This window comes from Gambusia affinis, linkage group LG11 (assembly GCF_019740435.1).
Source record: "Gambusia affinis linkage group LG11, SWU_Gaff_1.0, whole genome shotgun sequence".
NCBI lineage: Eukaryota > Metazoa > Chordata > Actinopteri > Cyprinodontiformes > Poeciliidae > Gambusia > Gambusia affinis.
Window position 1 is genome coordinate 16,399,266 of NC_057878.1, and position 19,726 is coordinate 16,418,991.

The 19,726-nt window shown below is 37.3% G+C and overlaps 1 protein-coding gene across 1 annotated transcript in view; it reads left to right on the top strand.

The window, feature by feature from the left end:
* LOC122840322 (FERM, ARHGEF and pleckstrin domain-containing protein 1-like) overlaps positions 1 to 19,726 on the top strand; it is a 62,843-nt gene that overhangs the window by 14,057 nt on the left and 29,060 nt on the right.

A 19,726-nucleotide genomic window follows, 5' to 3' on the forward strand; every position in this document is an offset into this window, starting at 1 on the left:
GCTGCATAAAGAATGAGCAGGACTGGCTTCACTTCAGGTTTTTGGATTGTTTATGGCAAAAGCAGTCAGTCAGTCTTCACTAATTCAAACAATTGCGTACTGTATTGAGACCCTGCAAATGTCCCCAAGGAGACGATGAAATACAACATGTCATAACAATCTTTTCAGTCATTTTGTTGGTGCTGATGGATTACTGCAAAGGTGTGCCTAATAAACTGAAAACTGCATAGTATAAAAAAAAACACCTCAATTAAACGACTACACACTTAAACATTTCTGTGATTTAGTAAGAGATGCAGCAACATCCACTTTTTACCACGGACACAGAAAAGATGCAGGCTACTCTAAAGGGCTATTGTATAGGAATCACATGCCATTTATAAATAATCATTAAAATCATATTAAAAAGCCTAAAGTAAAGTCAGAACATGCAAGATAGGAGGAAAAGACAATAAAATAATAAACATTTGGTAAAATGCTTACCTAGTTGGAAGTCCTCCATTCAAATTCAGCGAGTCGTTTGAGGAAGGTGTTGATCCGGGAGTTGACACTGACTACTTTCCTCTTGACAAGACTTCCCGTCTTGCGGCTTGTACTGACTTTGGCTGTGCATTTGGTATCAACATCTGGATTGATCCTCACAAAAAATCTTTTAACAGAAATAAAATATATTAATTGTATTTTTTTAAATGAAGACATACAATACAGCAATCAGCTATGGTTCTTCATCATCAGTCAAACTGTCATTAAATTTAATTCATAAATGGCTTGGTGTAAAGTACTTACCGTTGTATCATCTCCAGCGTGGTGGATGCTGACTCCTGATACTCCAGATTGAAGTCATAATATGACCCAAAAAAGACAGCAAGGACACTGGCAAAGTCATGTAGTTGCTCAGGTTCGAAAAATACCTTCTCCTCCATACTGACCATCCACCGGGTTGCAGACATCAAGCTATTTCCTAAAATAGACAAACCCTTGTCAGGCTAACGCTAGTGAGTAAAAGTACAGACTACCATAACTATTACATACATTGCTACAAAAAATTATAGTGATAGAAAATATTCCTCTTACCAAGCATGATTACCCTTGGTGTTGTAGGTAAGGTCATTTCCATCTCAACAGACATCTTGGTGGAAGATACCTTTGAAACATAAAAGGAAAACTCTTAAATATGAATTACTGGTAGTAATTTATATTTAAAGGGCCAGTTCACCCAGATTATAACAGGTTTTTGAGAACCTCACCCCGGAGACTAGACTAGACTTTACCCCTACATCCTGCTACCACTCTGAAACAGCGGATGTGAATGACAGTTTGTGAGGCTAAATGAATTTTTTAAAGCATTACATTCCACAAATACAGTATCTGAATGGCTAAGTACAATATGGGTTAACAAAATGTTTGTAATTTGGGTGAATTGATCCCTTTAACAAATTAATTGAACAATTCTGATTTAAGATGTGTGTTTTAAGTTAAGAGTCGATATAAAATTACATCAACCAAGATGAAGATTGAGTCCTCTTTTTCTTCTAAATGTTTTATTTTTTCTGACGGAAGTAGGACATTGCTCTATTCCACGAAACCGATAATTAGCTGTGTGTTGATGTTTCTTCACATGAGTACAAAATTCTCTAAATTCTGAAGTACAAATGCTGCAGAATTTACACCTGTACATAGTTGCACCTGTTAGTACTGACTTAACTTTAAATTTGCAAGAGCATGGTTTAAACAGGTGAACAGTCCTTATATGGAACCAGGCTTGAAATTAACTTTTTGTCCACCTGCCACTGTGGCTGAACCAACTCAAAAATAACAGAAACCACTTGAATGTTTTCCACCTTTGTCCTCATTTACAGACTCTTATACACTATGTTGGAGATGTAATGGTACTTTAGCAGGCTAACTAGCTGTAGCAAGCTCAAAGTTATAGATTAGGTTAGCTGCTCCTCTACATTTCCAGATTATTTTGTGGCTTCAAATATGTTTGAAGAGCTGTCTTTTTACCTGTTGTCTTGTCTTTTCAAGAGTTGAAGCTATGTTAGCACTCAGCAGGACAAAACTGCACAGCCACTTGGAGGAAAAAGCTTGGGAGTTAAAAAAAAGTCATCTGACAAAAATAAAAAAAAGAACAACGTTAGAATTCATCCTTGTTGACCTAGCTAATCTGCACTCTTAACATTTGCAAGGTCATGGTTTAAACAAATGAACAGTTATTAGATGTACTTTTTAAAAAAAGGGGCCGGGGGATCAATTATCAGTTAACGTTATATTGTTCGACAAATGATGTAACAACAATGCTAACAGACACTCAGCACTGAGCTTATCTCAACCCAAAGCTAGTCGCTCGAGGAAGATTTAGCGGCAAAAGTCAAGCTAAAACCTTCGGTAAAATTAGCACCTTAGCTAACGTTAATTCCGAACCAGCTCAAAAAATAACACCATCATATTTTTCTATCTTTCACCTCATGCTAAGTGATAGCATTATAGCATGATGCTATAAGTTACGTTAGCTCCATCTAAAATATACATTGGCTTCAAACAGTTTTCTAAGTGTTTTTTTTTACCTGTCTTGCGAAGAGCTGAAGCAGTGTGAGCCCACAGCGACAGAGCTGCACTTGCACTTGGACGGAAAAAGCTTGAGTTTAAAACAAACGTCATCAGAAAAACGCGTTGGGAAGCGTTGATGACGTAGCTAGATAAACTGCATATTAATGTTAGCTAGGATGTGAAAAAAACAAAAATACATGCTCTCTTTCTGCCTTAAAATATGTTAACCACTAAAGGAGTAAAAATACAGAAACAGAGAACCACGATGAAACATCTATGATGACCGTTGGAAATCAAATAGAATTCTTACATGGCCAGCGCAAAGACATTATAAGTGCAGTACCACTACTGCAATGTGTAAACAGTAAATTACAACTTCAAAACATACAGTAAGTTACTGTAATGCTATGTACTATACCCATAATGCAATGCAAATTACAGTAACTAATTGTAAAGATGTTTTATGTTAGTTTACTGGGCATTTTGCGGTATTTAGCTGTAAAAAATACAGTAAAGGCTAACAGTGCAAGATATTATAAATACAGTACCACTACTGCAATGTGTAAACAGTAAATTACTGCAACTTCAAAACATACAGTAAGTTACTGTAATACTATGTCCTTTACCCATAATGCAATGCAAATTACAGTAACTAATTGTAAAGATGTTTTATGTTAGTTTTACTGGGCATTTTGCGGTATTTAGCTGTAGAAAATACAGCAAAGGCTAACAGTGTATGCTTAATGTATATTTCTCTATACAGCTTAAAAAAAATAAATGTGCTGCTACAATGACAGCCTTATCTTGATGATATTAATCTTGAATATTCTGTCTTACAAGTCTTGTATTTTTAAAGGTTCAAGTACAAGTTTTGCTTAGAGAACATTATCAGAATCAGAAAAACTTTCCCACATTTAAATCTTTCCCAAAGAACCTATAGCACTGTTAAACATTATAATCTAGACTGCACAGCTGTCAAACTCCAGTCCTCGAGGGCCGCTGTCCTGCATTTTTTTAGATGTGCCACCGGTACAGAACGCTGGAATGAAATGGCTTAATTACCTCTTCCTTGTGTAGATCAGTTCTCCAGAGCCCTGGTAATGACCTAATTATTTTATTCAGCTGTGGTGCAGCAGTGACACATCTAAAAGTTGCAGGACATCGGCCCTTGAGGACTGGAGTTTGACACCCCTGATCTAGAACAAAAATCTAAAATTGCAGGTCAAATCTAAAAAAAGCTTGAAATCAACCTCAAGCAGAAAAAGCATTGTTTGTACGTTGATTGTTTTGAACTGCAGCTATGAATCTTTTCCATATTATAGCTTATTGTTTCTTGTAAATTTATAGTGTGGGTTGTGTTGTTGTTTGTTTGTGTTTTTATTAATAAATGCCTGTGTTGCTTGTTTTTGTCTCGTAAAGGATTTTAAAATGCGTTAAAGCTTTAAAGGGGCTGCATAAATAAAACTTAGTTGAATTAAAGTAATGCAATTATATGGTGATTATTATTATGTCATTTTTATTCCAAATTTCCAAGTTGTAAGGAACTGTAAGAGGTACTCCGCAGTTTAAATGGTATATCTATGATTTTTATCACCAGAGAAAACCTTTGCTATCTGGTGGGAGAGACAATGAGGGAGAACCCTCGATCCATTGAGGAGACCGGGAATTACCAGCATCCAGACAACTGATACTCGTCACTGCTGTCGCTTCTGCTATAGTTTTACATTTGTTCACTTTTGGGACTCTGAAAATAGAAACCTTTCTTCTATCTCCTCCTAAATTCTGCTGTTCCCTACGGGATTGTCTCCGCCGTCTTTAATCTGTTGTTATTCAGTCTGAGAAAGCGCATGCAGCTGCCTTTTGTGGCCTCCAGCCATGGTGAGGAATTATTTGTCGTTTATCATCCCCCTTTTTGCTGCCTTGCTGCCACCAGTACTATGACCCCTGAGCCACAGGACGGAACCCTCCGGGGTCACGGTTTAGATTATGTTTCTGTGAACATGCATCAGTAAGAGTTTCATCTCTATATGCGCTCCTGTTTGAAAGGGCACATAAAACGCATGCTTGGTGAGATGTGGGGGGTTGTCGTGCTGCAGACTTCTGTCTTCTGCTGATATCTGCCGATGAAGAGTGCAGGGGGGAGGAGGTGTTCAGGAGATTATTCATGTGAGGGTGCTGCACCAGCTTGGGGTTTACGCTGCTGCACGTCCCTTAAAACAAACATATTTTTAGGTGCCACACCTCTCTTTGCAGTAAAAGTTTGTTTTTTGTGGTTCACTCCCTGCATTCGTAACTTTACAGCTTGTTATCGTTTCACTGCTGATTGACCTAGTTTCTCCACAAGATGCTATTATGACTGCTGTGCAGGAATTTAGGGTGCAAGTCAGGAGAGTGTCAAAGTCTCAACGCCTTGATAAACATAAAGTGGGAATATGTCTGTGCTACTGTGAAGGTAGTGATGTGCAGTAAAAAATAAACTTGCTACTTAATTTTATCTTGGTGCATGAGACGGTAAAAGAACAGACAGTTTACATGTCTTCAAGCATTCCTGTGACGCTCTGTCCTCTTCTTAAAATTTTCTCAAACGTTCCTCACATGAACTCTGACCCCTCAGTGGGTTGTCTCTCAAGAGATGAAATTGAAATTCCACAGTGGGATGTGGTGTGGATGAGTGGCTTATTTTCCCATGTACATCCCATCTTTCCTTTAAAACCCCTAAAATCTTACAGAACCATGTAGAATCAGACCTTTTAAAGAAAAGCAAATAATGTATCAATCTGTAAAATATTTAATTTCACAAAGTTGAGTATAAATTCTATACTTTTAATCTGTTCAGTTTAAAGGCTACTTAGGTTAGCTCTTTTTGCAGAAAACTCAGACCACAAAAAAGAGGCAAATATAAATTCTGTAAAAACCTTATTTTCCTTTATTCATTTATATTAGTAGGAGATAAATCTGCAAATTGAAAATTATAGATTTATCAAATTTAGCTAAGATTTTCTTCTTAGCTCTGCGTTTTGCACATTCAGGCAAGGTGAATGGAGTTGAATATAATCATAGGAGGATGGTAAAGTAATGGTTCTGGCTTTTCACCTTTCAGATAAAGATTTGTTTTACCAGCAGCACACTCATAGTTATTAGCACAACTTTCACAATAAGTTACACATATATGAGCCTTTTTCTTTGCCATTTTGTTCTTTTAATTTTGAACTATTTACTAGGCTTTTATACTCCCAGCTCAAGCTTACTTTCATGGACTTGTGCTGCATGTAAAGCCTGCAGCTGATTAAGTTTTTACTGGCCAGGATGCTAAAGTCCCCAGAAGGCAGTGGGGAGATGGAAAAGAATGAGACCAATGAGATGAATGAATTAATCACAACCAATTTCATTGTTACTATGTTCCCCTACAATATCATAATAAGTTTTTAGTTTACCTAATCTTAAAATTACATCCCACAGTGGAGCCAGGTTTTAGAGTCCTGCTAATGACCTAATTATTTCATTCAGGTGTGTTGAAGCAGAAACCTATCAGGGACATCAGACTGGTGTTTGAGACCCCTGCTGTAAAGGGAGACAGTTAACCAAAGAAATCATGTAATTTGTCTCAATATCACTGCAAACAGATATCCTGATATGACCAGCCAATTTATCAATCCTTTTTTTTATTTTAAGAGTAATATGTGTAGCGCGTTTAGTGTGAATGCATCATGACCAAGATTGGTGGCATCAACTCACTCACTTTTTGGTTACCTAGCAACAACTTGTTGAGTAACTTGCCCAGAAGCAGTTTCAAGTTTATTGATGCTCATGCAGTTCTGACCAGCTGCTCTAAGAGCAGTATTTACCATTACGGCTTTAAATGGGAATTACAGTATTTCAAACAGGATGTAATAGTTTTGTCTATAAATTATTTCCTTCCTTTTCTCCCTATTTTCCCTTCCTACTTTCACTTCCTTTTTCCTATGTTGCCTCTGTCTTTTAATTTCTCCAAGTAGGGGTGGGAAAAAATAGGAATAGGGTGATTGGAGCAATTTTTAGTTTTTATTCAATTTTTCTCCATATTTTTAAGATCCCACTTCCTGTGTCTGATGTAAGCATTTATTATCCTCTGGTAACAATTAAGAGCTGCTGGTGAGATTGAACCGGTCTTTATTGGCCAGAGCTAAAGCATGCGGTGTCGGTGCTAAGGAAACAGTCGCACCAGTTTAGCACTGGAAAATCTGCTACATGCATTTTTTTAAAGTATGCATGTCATCATTCCTTTACATTGCTGTAGTTTTATTGGCTTCACCACAGCCATCTCTCTGAGTAGCATCTTGACTACAGATTTTTGTCTTTAAACTGCTTATAGAGTCGTCTTCATTGTAATGGCAAATTTACATCAGATACCAAAGCTTCACTTTCTTCTTAGCAGAGCCAGACAGACAGCTGCTGTAACACAGCTATGTTGTTATAATTTATTTCCCCCTGCATTATTTACTATATGTCAAGGCTGAACCAGCACAAGGAAGCTGTCATCCTATGTCTGGCATTATATGCTGTCCTGCCTTCTATACTGCGCACAGGTGCTTTGGGAAAACTGGTGCCTCTATAATAAGTGTTGTTTCTATGGTAACCAAGATGAATGTGTTTTTTTTGTGGCGAACATACATGTTTGTTTGGTTCAGATGTGGATGCACACAATTACCTGCTGAATCGCCACGTACTATCTCATTTTACAAATGAGGGGAAAGACAAATTTATGCTGTCTTTTTTTGTAATCTGGTGACGGACTGATCCAGTCCATTCACAGACACCTTTTGGCCTGCAATGACATCTTTTTGATCCTTGAATTAAGCTGTTGACTCGGTGACTGAGCCTCAGACATCGCTGCACATTAAAGGCGAAGCCTGCACGTTTTCTCTAATCTTCTGGTTGCATATGAATGGTGAAACCTTCTTTGGAGTATGTTTGCCTCAGCTGCTTCGCTGCAGCTCTTCTGCTCTTCAATGAATTATGAATTTCTCATTCAGATTCAGGGGGCTAATTAACATGTCAGGGCCGACCGGCGGTGTGGTATCTTGGGATTATCCTTATCCTGCAGTGGCTCTTTTTATTGCATTGCTCTGGGTTCACCTTTGCTGCTCTCCTCTCCTGAAGAGTGTTGATGAGTTAAGGACTTATTTCCTGCTACATTTGAGGGGTAATTAATAGCAGAAATCAGTGCCTCTTATTGTGCCTGTATCTTTTCTTTACTTTAGCTTTACCTGTAGACAGAACTCAGTCCCATGGTGCATTATCTCAACGTGTTGAATTCCTTTCAGCTGCACTTGTGCAGCCTGCCTCTCTCTGGCTGTAATTGAATCTGGGACCTTGTGGGTATATAAAAGGCAAATGTGTGAAACAAACTTTGTGTGAATGAAGCAGAGATTGAGGAAAGGTCGTAGCAGTGTGCAGAAGAGGACAGGAGATGGAAAAATGGATCCAATTTGCAAAATAGACCTTCATATTTGCATTATCTTGCAAACATACCTATACCTCATAAGCCTTTTCAAATTGTATTGTCATGATATTTATAAATGTCCCCATTCTTTTGATGCCATCAAAAATAAAAGCACATCACTGACATTGCTTCCCTGCTTCAGGTCAACACCCCCAGTCCTGTGCTGCATCTCTATTACTGTTGTGTTGTATTAATAAGGAATGATTAGGAATGATGCTGGTATTTAAATTTTACTCTAATGGGTTCCAAAGATGTTTTATTTTCAAGCCCAGCCAAATGTTCCTCTATTTCTCCACATACTGTGCTTAGTATAACACAATTTTCCAACATTTTAAAATTAAATTTATCTTGCTGGACATGTGTGGCAGTAACCACACTCAGTCCCAACAAACATTTTTAACACCGAGACCAATATGACAAAAAACAAAAAACAAAAACAAAAGAAAAAAAACAAATAATCTCATGATATAAGAGTTCCATTGTTGTCTGCTTCTACTTTTAGATGCTTAAAACTAATTCTGCATGTATGGGGGGCTTGTCCAACCAGAATGGCTCAGTGAGACTAACGGACAAGTTAGCAGTAAAATTACCCCAAACTACAACATTTAAACCCTGAATGTCCCCTGTAGTTTCCCTTAAGGTTGCACTCTCAGCCTTCTAAATTCAACACACCACATACCTTTTTGTCTTAAAGATGTAATAAAAAGTTTTATTTCCTTTTCACATCACAATTATGTACAAATTTGTTGGATATTTGTGTGAAACTCCACTAAATTGCATCAAACTTTGTGGTTGTAATAAGTCAAAAAGGTTCAGGAGGTATGAATACTTGATCATGGGTGATTTTTATTAGCAGGACATTGTTAGTTTGGAAACTATTGCATATCTAACATTCAATATCATCCAAAAAGAAGATTCCATCTGCTAATCCACATGTCTTTACTTAAGTTAATTTTTTTCTTTCATTCCATTAAGAGGAATGCAATTGTTTCTTTGACCTCCAGTGCTTGAATCCCATGACTCTACTTTTCTTTAGGTCCAGTGTTGAAAGAATCCTAGCTTTGTTAGTTGTGGGCAGTGAGAAAATGCCTTCTTATTCAGTCGGTACCAAATTAATAGAGCAATAGCTTGCTCTTGTAGATTTACGACCATACGTATGTGTCGATTGTCATTTGTATTGTAGCTCTTAACTTTAAAGAAGTGGTAGGTGCACACACAATTGTTACTTCTTTCAGGTTTTTTCTCACTCTTGACGGAACCTTTCTGTTTGTGTCCTTGTCAGGAGCAGATGATGAATAAAGGGGGTCGGTGATGTTCAGTGCTGACACAGTCTGGATTTATTCACACTAAGCAGTTCATCTCAGTTTAAGAGATCAAATGACCTTGCTTGAGTCAAGCACACAGGGCAGTTGTAGATTTGTGCTTTTAACAAAATAGCACACTCTATCCTGGGGAAATGTGAACGATATAGGATGATCTATATGATGTATGGTTTTAATATTACTATTTCATTATTTAATTTCATGGGTTTACTCAGTAATCTAGTCTGGATTCTCACAATGTGGTTCCATTTAGCTAAATGTAGATATATGTAGTTAGGGAAAAAAACTCTTTATGGCTGTGTATGAGTGCATGATCACACTGCACAGTTAAATGTGAAACATGGAGTTTAAATTAGACACTAATGGATGCCAATTTAAATTTAAAGAATTATACATAGAGAATCTTCCATCTTAGGGATTTTTTCCTCTGTGTAATACTAGAAGACTTGTCGTGGTCCTAAAATGTCTTCCACAATAATTGATATTAAAGAGATGCTATTTTGTAGTTTCCTGGAACATAGTGCTGTTGTGTAGCACATTCAAGTAACTAATGTTATCTTCAGATATTATAAAAACGCTGCATATATCAAACATGACTAAAAAGAAATTTCTCTGATTCCTTGAAACTGGGCCTCTGTTTTTTTTGTTTTTTTTTTAAGAAACTCTTTCCGACAGTCCAGCTTCAGCCCGTCATCACAACATTGCTTCTCATTAATGCCACTTCCACCCATTCTGTGGAGCATTGAACTGAGAAGTAGTTTGTACGATAAGTTCAACAGACACACAGTTCCTCCAGGTGTTTGCCGAGTTTTAGGTTGGTATTTGTGTAGCATTGCCTGAAAAGTTGAAGTTGTTAAGGACCTTCCAATGCCGACCATCTTTCTCCAGTGTCAGCAGATTATTATTTTTGGGTTGGTTGCATTTTTTTTTTATTTATGAGCTGAAGAATTTGAGAGGCAGTAGTGTTTTCTGAGGTCTATTATTTATTAGGAACATTCTGACAGACTGTACTCTGTGCTGCTCTCCAAAGTTAAGGCTCATCAGGAATTTAGGAAATGGCAAAATTGATATTGGAGAAAATGTATTTATATTAATATATTTTAATAAACTTTTCTTTAAAGTGAAAGTTCAAAATGGTTACAGAATAGATTCTTTTTTCTTTTTTTTTTGTTGCGTTCTGTACAAAAACTGTTTTGACTCTCTGAGTTGTCTGTAACCCAAAGTGTGGACTTATGAAGCACACAGGCATATGGAGGATTAACTGCTAGTATCAATTTGTAAAACATCAGTTCTCAGGAAAAAGCTGTCTTCCTGCATGTCTGATGTCTTTTTCCCAAGAAGAATAAATAAGGTGGTTGCTGATGGATTCATAGTTGGCAGCTTCAGAGTAGAGCAGCCATGCTGCACATAGGAGGTTGCCATGGAGATCTTTCCTAGTTAAAAAAAAAAAATCCATCTCGCTCACTCAGCCAGCACTGCGAGACTCTAAGCCCTGTTTGCACCCACAGTAGGCTTCCCCAAGCTTTCAACCCCACACACCTAACACACCTCTTACTCTGTGAAACCTGTATGTTGGTCTCCTTCACTGCTTATGAATTGTTAAATCAGTCAGAGTGGGTGACTTCAGTCTCTGAGACCACTTAAACTCCAGCACTCTGACCCAGTATGTGTATTTGCAGGCTAAATGTGCATTTAGCCAAAACACTGGTTTTTTACTAACCAAAGAGCTAGGGTGTGCTTCAGAAACAGATTCAGGGTGTGGCGTTTTGTGCAATTTAACTTCCAAAAATGCTGGTGTTGGTTTGACTAATTCTAAGATTGTTGCATGAAAAATCAAGCTTAGCTGTTCCTCTGATTTTGAATCACATTTTACACCAGGGATTAGTTGAAATAAGCTATTGTATGAAGATAATTGCATAATAAAATCTTAACTGGTTCCTTCCTTTTAGTTCAGGTTCTTGTATTCTTCCTAGTCATGACAGATACTGGTCAGGCTTGACTTCCAGTAGAAGGGAACAGGTTCAGTGACTAAAATTCTTGTTTAACTCAGTTTGTTTGCAGGCTCTTGGCTTGTTCCCAAGATTCCCTACCGTCAAGCTTAAATGTTTCAGCTCAGGACAGCGAACACTGTTGTCACGCTCAGGAGGTGGGGTGATTCAGTGGCCTGGAGGTTTAATCTGAGCTTTGTGAAATGCAGAAGGGAATGGCAGTGGTCAAAAATACCCCGACTGTTCACACTAGTGCTGCAGAAGGTGTGTGAATGGAGATTTGGAACGCAAATATTGCACATATTCTTATTGCTGTTTCAACTACTCAGTGTGTAACTAACACAAAGCTGCTGTGTTACTTATATAAGGTGAAAAACAAGTAATCTGAAGGTCCTGCCCAGAGGAAATTAGGCACAATGCCATGTCCTTCTATTCATGCTGCACGAAATGTAACAGATTAGATTTTTCACTCCTGATTGTTTCATAACACAGTGCATTTGACTTTTCCACATATACTTAAAAAATGTTCACACCAGATTTCTTGGAGATCGTTTTTGATATTGTTCTATCCTCGTTTTCCACTAAAGTTCACACCCTTTCAAAATAATTTGTACATATGGCATCCTTGATGTTTCTGTAAATGAGCCATCAAGAGATAATGGATTGTGTTAACACAAAATTCAGATCATAATTTTAATGTTTCTGTTGGGCATTATTTAAGGACTAAAGCATTTAAAGAAGCTGATGGGCCTACTTAACTATCACCTAAAGCAGTAAATGGATAATTTTATTTAATTTTTCAAAAAGATGCATCTTTACAGTAATACAGTCAGCCTTCCTGTTGCCTGTTGAATGTCTCACTCTTTCCTGATTTAGCAGCCTGAAAAAATCTCCCACATGCTGTATGCATGTATTTGTGTTGTCTGTGAAAATTCATATCACAGAGGAAAATCCTATAGTTTGCAATTGCATTTTTGACACCTCTACAAATACAAGTACACAAGTTGTATTCTCTGAGTCACACTTAAAAAAAATCTTAAATTTAACAGTTTTACCCCAATTTATCCCAACAGATGGTGTAAAACAAATCCACAAAACTGTATGAAAAATAATAGCTTTTTTACTGTTACACCTCCACAAATTCTCAGTGCAGGTACACAAATTCACCTGTCACAAAACATAAAATGTCCACTGTAATATTTTTGTTCCACTCAGCCCAGCATATTTGAAGCAAAAACAATTCCAAACATTTGTATTAACATCCATATTTTATAATTTTTTCCCCCAGATGATAGACTGAAAAAAAGATAAAAACTCTATAGGATTTTCTCTCTGACTTCAATTTCACAGTTACACACATTTACAAGAAACATACCTCCATATTCACTCTGTAACAGAGGCTCATGAAAAATCTTATCATGGTAAACTGGTTTCAACATATTATTCTGGTTGATTCGGTATTCTGAAAAAATTTGCCATTTTTTATTCCCAGCCCGCTGATCTCAGAATGATGTCCAGTTTGGAAGGAACTTGTCTGTTTCCCATCAGTTTCAGTGCATCTCTAAATAACATAGTGATTGGTAGTTATAAAAGGCAATGTGTATGATTTTTACTTTAATAGTTTTGCTCAGGCTGTGTATGACTTTGTATTTAACAGTTTTTAAATTTAGTAGTTTTCAAATGTTTATCATAACATCTAGCTATTTAGAAGACAACTGAAGTACAGTAAGTTGATTTTTGCTGGGTACTTAGTCAGGCAGGAATCTTCTATCTTACTGTATGTTGTGTCTCTTTCAGTTCAACAAAAGCTGTATTAATAGTAACACACGGTAACATTGGAAACAGTAACCTTTTATTACCCTGGTATACCTTTAAACCGATGCCTACTTTTTACAAAACAGACTGATTGATTAATTTAAGGATCACTGTGAAGGGGCTCATCTTTGTCATGATACTTAGCTGGAAAAGGAGCTGGAAAAGTTTTCATGTTTGATTCAGGACCCTTTTCAAAGCACGAAACAATGCGATGCTACAACTCCTTTGTTCAGGCAGTTCCAACTACAAAAAGGGAACATCATTTGTACAATGAGGATGTTTTTCTTGGTCAGTATAGCACAACCACAGTAATGCCTTGGATCAAATTTCAGATGTATCTAAACACCATGCCAACATGTGTGAACGACATATTTTACTTTAAGAATAGATCTCAAATGTATTCTTAAAGTAAAAATGAAATGTTTCATAATTCTTTCAAAATCTAAATTCTCCTACTTGCTTAGAAACAGAAGTTCCTCTTGTCTTTATATTAAGTAGAGAATTTGTTGAACACTCAGCGGCTACAACAGAAGTGCTTATTTAAAGTGAGGGTGATTCTCTGGAAGCTGACCTTAATCTTCCTTTCCTTGAAGTGACGGATTGGTTCGAAGGCTTTTGTCTTTACACCTGTATGTTCTTAGCTCAGGTATATTGTGACAAGGAAATCCCAGTTGACTGACCAATTGCAAATGAAAAAAATAAACATATACATACAGTACAGTTTGTGTCCTATATGGGTTTTGCTATTTTGAATAGATGCCCAGAAATTGTATATTGGTAGATAATAGTTTGTGTTTTGTATGTGCGGTTTATTTATTTTTTATTGCAATGAATGCAGGAGTGTCTGACTGTTAATTTAGCTACTTCCAGCATCGAGTGAAATACATAGATTCATTGGAAATTCACAAATCTTGCTGATAAAGTTTTGCAAGCTATTTTTTTCTTTGAAGCAGTTTACCTTGTTTACATAGTTTTTTTTATGTTCCCTCCCAGCAACCATCCTCTATGCACTTTCTTGACATCACAGGACTAAGGGCCTCTGGATTTGCTACTCTGTGGGATAAGTAGTTTAAGGCTAATCTCAAGAAGCCCAATTGATTGGCCTCACCAGCAGAGCAGCATGCACAGCTGTCATTATTTATTACTGAAGGAGATTATAGCTAAAGGAACGAACAGCACCAACAAATTCCCCCCGAGACCTGCCTGCTCTTAAACACCACAAAGCTCCAAGCTCTTATCTTTCTTTACAGCTAGTATCGCTCCAGAAATAACTGTGGTGGTCTGCAATGAGGTGGCTTTAGAGTGTTGATGGAACATCCCAGGACAAAGTAGTGTCCTAGGGTTGTCAGCATGGTGAAATCTGGTACTGTATCAGACTTGTACATCAAGTGTTGTTAAATATCAACAATTCTATTAAATCTTAATTAGCTTTGATTGGACAAATCATTATGGGTGTACCGATTGCAGTTTTCTGGCCAATCGCCAGTTACCGATCTTTAAAAAGCCTGACCTGCCGATTCCGATTTTGGTTGATACCATTATTTATTTATTTTTTTTCTCTGAAATTTCACCAAATATAGCAAAAACTTTGCTGAGTTGGAACAGTGGGGTCAAAGTTACAGGTTACCACATTCCTGCTAAAGTTTTTCCAAGTACCTCTGAAATTTTGACCTAGGTAAATATTTCACATTTGGTGCATATGCAATTCATACACAGGTGTATTTTTGCCATCTCTTAGCAAAAGAAGCATAAAACTGGAAAATAGTGCTGCATTGTCCTACATCAGAAAATGTCGGATCTAGTTTTTTGCAGTTGCATATTATGCAGAGACCTGTGAGGGTTTGTTGCCATTAAAAATGATTTCAGTTTGTCTCTTGATCTGTTTGAGATTAACTCACATAATGTATAAGGTTTGGTTGAGTTTATTCCCCTTGGTACACTACTTACTTTTCTGAAGCATGCTGTAGCCTTGCACAATTCTTCAGAATAACTGCTCTGATCTGATTATAAATTTAAGATACTTGATTAAAATGACACATCATAGAAACAAGTGTAAATTCCAGGATAAGTCAACTTAGATTAAGAGTAAACATTCTAAAGTTCATTAACATTCTAAAGCAGTGTTTCCCAACCCTGGTCCTGAAGACACACTGTCCTACATGTTTTAGAGATTCCCCTGCTTTAATGCCTGATTCAAATGATTGCAGTTCAACAAGCGTCTGTTAATCAGTCATCAGTTGAAATCAGCTGGACTGAATCAAGGCAATACCTAGAACATGCAGAACAGTGTGCCTTCAGGACCAGGATTGGGAAACACTGTTAAAGCACAAGACCATGACATGAGAAGTAGTTCATGACTTTTCCAAATCAGTGAGTTTGTATTTGGCATTTTATTTAAATGAGACTAACTATGAAAGTCTCTTTCCTGGCCTCACCTTGTGGGAGCTGTGTGTCACAGCTACACCTTATTAAACTCCTAATTAACCTATTGATTGTGTGCACACACAGAGATTCACTGCTATGAGAGAAAGAGGGCTGTCACTGGATCCTAATTCATGAGGTGATTATAACGTTCGAACAAAGAGGCACACCAATGATAACAGGAGTTAGTTGATGTAAGTCCTTCATACTTAAAACTGATCTGTTACTCAGATCAGCTTAGGCACAGATAATTATGACATCATGTGTTAAGTCCACACTTAGCTTAACTCAACAATAGATAATAATCACACCTTTTCTTTGAGCTTGCACCAAACACTCAATTTGTGCGACCTAAAAACCTACTGAAATATGTTCAAAATATAATTTTAAAGAGACAAATATTCACAAATACATCACATATTAACTTTCACAGCTAATTTTGGTTTGGGTAAAGTATGAAAGTGCCCAATCAGACATATTAATTGGGTTTCAAAAATAGATTTCCATTAAACCAATGGCTGAGAGGGAAAAAAACACATTTACAATTGATATATTAATACTTTCCCCTTTTTCCAGATGCTCAGTTGAATTTGTGCTAGTAAAAAAAAGAAAAGAGAAAGCTGTCTCGTTTATGCTGGCTCTGCCTAGTCAAAGCTCTACTTTTGGCCTACAAACCTGTTATCGTCTTCTGCTTTATGGTCCTTCGTCTAACAGTTGGTGGTCTTTCAACAAATGCTCTCAGCTTTGTGCTGTTGCATATTCAGCAGCACAACAGGACACCTAATTATCCTTTATGCAAAATCAATATGCTTCCAGCAGGCCAGAGTCTTGGGAACGTAAGGAAGGCAAACTAATGTGGGGTGAGCAAAGAGAGGAAGAACAGACAGGAGGCTAAGGCGGGGGCTTTGGTGAATCTTAGAAGACATAATTTTCATGGTTGTCCTCTCAGGCCCTATAGGGTGGCTTACTGTGACCGAATGACTCTGACAGCTGTGGCAACCCAATCATTACTTTTCTTTTCAGTTCTGTTGAGGTTTTTCCTTCTGAACATCAGAGTTTGGACCATTTAAAAAACACATTTCCCATTATTTCTCAAATAAACCACATAAAAACATAGACATTTCTTCACTTTCATTTTTATTTTATTTTTTTTTTCATAATGTCTTTATGAGTCACAGGCACACTGCTTTGCACACTGGCATTGCATCTGTACGTCAGGTTCACAGGGTTATCCAGAGGATTGCCTCCCTCCTCCCATCTCTCTGTCAGCTTCGCGCAGCAGCAGAGTCACCCTGGGAACCTCTGCAGCGCATGACCTGAATCTCAATGAGCGTTAGCTGCAGCTGACCTCCCTGTCCTGTCCTTCCCTTACAGTACACATACCTGCACTTGTACAAACATCACGTGGAAACACTTTCACAGGACTTTCATGAATAGATGTTTGCTCAGAACTCAGTTGGGTCTCTGCATATGTTTTTCATAAGAGGTAAAGGAGGATGCGGTGTGGGAATATTATAGGCGACTACTGTAAACAGCTCTGTAATCTCAGCCCTTCCCTCAGTGGCGGTATCAGGAAAGCCATGGTTCACTTAAAACTCTCCAAGATTGTTCCTGGGGTTTTCCGCTGCCACGTCACTGTAATGAGAGCTGAACGTTTGACCTCTTTACTGTTTTAGTCCTCAAGAGGGAATCAGTAAAGAATAACAGGAGATTTTATAGTATTCCAAGTCTGGATAAATATAAATAATGGAAATTTTTAGTGTAGAAAATGTTGATTTTTTTCCCCCATAGTCTAAAAGATAACCTAGATTTCTGAGAAACAAATGGCTTTTTACATGGATTTAGGAATATGGAGACAACATCCTTCACCTTTGTTTTGCCACATCAGAACTGAGATTTTAATTCAACTCATTGGTTATTTATATATATATATATATATATATATATATATATATATATATATATTTCTGAGTCACTGACAGAACTCAAAGAAAAATACATACTCTTTTTAAAATCACAAGTGACCATTTTAAACAGTTTGGACTTCTGGAACCCCTTAGATAAGTATTTAAACTGAAATAGGAATAAACTATTTTAAAGAATTTTCAAATGTTTTTACTGGACAAAGATTGGCCCATTAAAAATACAGAAATGTTCAAACTTTTTTGGTTATGAATGGACTATACTGGAGTACTACCGGGCTACGGGTTGACTGCAGTGCTTTTCTTTTTTTGTGTGTTGTTACAGAATAAAGACAACTAAAAACGTTTTAGTCTCATTGAGGAGTTTAAACATGAAGTCATATGAAGTACAAAACCTGTAAAAAGAGGTCCATAACATATTGTGGTTTTATTGGGTGTTGAGAGTGCAAGAGAGAGAAAACCTTTTGTCAGCTAACAGGAAGAGTGAAGAAAGAGTTGCTCTTTTAAACCTTTAAGTTGTCAATCTTTTGTTTGCAGTATAGTGAATTCAGAAATCTTGGCAGCTTTGTGGAAATATCAGTGACGATAAGAATCCACATTATCCAGGAAATCAACAGAGACTTGGCTAGCACTAGCCACACTTGGAAAACACTGGAAAAAATGATGTAATTTTATTGTATTTCTTAAAGGGAAAAAATCACTAGGTAAATATCTTATGCTGAAATGTTTATAATTTTACATCATCTGCTATGAAAATCTTTGAGTTTGGAACTGAATCAAATTTTGAAGTCTGTTTCTGATTAGATTTTTACTCAGTATTTTTTATTCGACTCTAAATATCTTGAGTGTCAACTTTAACAAAGGTTTTTTTTCCTCTGTTCTCCTCTTTGTTCCTTCCTTTGACTCAAACCGTCTGATCTAAAGCGCAGCTGAAAAGCTCCTGCTGGGATGTGACAAATTCTTGATCTTTTACACTATAACTGCTCCAGCGGGTGTTACAGGGGCAGCATAGCTGGAATATTGGAAAAGAACACTCAGTCTGTAAAAGTGAGTTATTTGAGTTAGGTTTTTTCTGCCTTTCCATTACAAAATATGTCCATCCATATGTCTGACCATTCATCCATCTAATTATATACTCATTCAATAGTCATGTAATTTTCCATCCGTTCAACATTCTTTTTTTCATGTTCCATCTTTAATGCTTGACCACCGCATCTGCCATAATAAAACTTGTTGAACTTTGTTTAATTTTTTCTTTAAAAATTGAGCTTAGGAAGAATGAGAACACTGGGAATCTGAGTCACAGAATTATAAAATTGAAAATTGGGTTGGAACTCTGAATGAACCCCTCCCCCCATTTGCTCTCACTGTCAACTTCAGCTGATCCACTGCATCACAACCAATTTATTAAGGGGACTTGACTCCCTTTGTTCTTTCATCTTATCTAGAGCCTAAAGGCATTGCCAGTCTCTTTGCCACCCATCGCACCCTCCCCCAATCCAAAATGCAAAACCTGCAGTTGAATTTTTGGATAGAACTGCCAGTTGTTGGGTTATTCTGGGTGAAGTGGAGCATGCTAACAATTCCTGGAGGGCAGCAGTTTAGGGAGAGCACAGCTACTTTTCACCTGACCTTTATAGTCGCATTTTTGTCTTGACTGGAGCTTACTAACAAGCATTGGGATGTACAGGGGGAGATCTTTTTGAGGGGCGGGTTTACCCCAGCAGGCGTGCGTAGACATTGCTGTCATCTTCATTTAGCCATCTTCTGTCAGCGTGAGCATGCAGAGGTCAGTGTAGCGATGCAGACACATGTAAACAGTAGGACAGTCTGGGTTCAAACATAATTGGGCCAGACAGACGCTTCCCTCATGCCTGCTGACTCGGACTGCGTCATCTGTTCCTTGAACTTACTGATTCAATGAGAGCATGTGACTATTATGCTTTTACAGATAAAGGTAATAACAATGGAGATTGCTGGCATTATGCTGCCATTGCAGACACGGTACGAAATGTCAGCTGCAATGTTTTCTTAAAAATGTACGATAACCTTTCTGCTGAAAGGCTCCAAGGCATGCACGCTTTTGGTCACAGTTCTTTTTTATGATGATTGAACTATATCCCTACAGTTCCATTCGGCAATACATTCATCTCAAACATTACATAAATTTTGGGGTATTGATGCATTTGATCTGGATGTTTTCCAGGGTAAAATTCTAAAACAAAA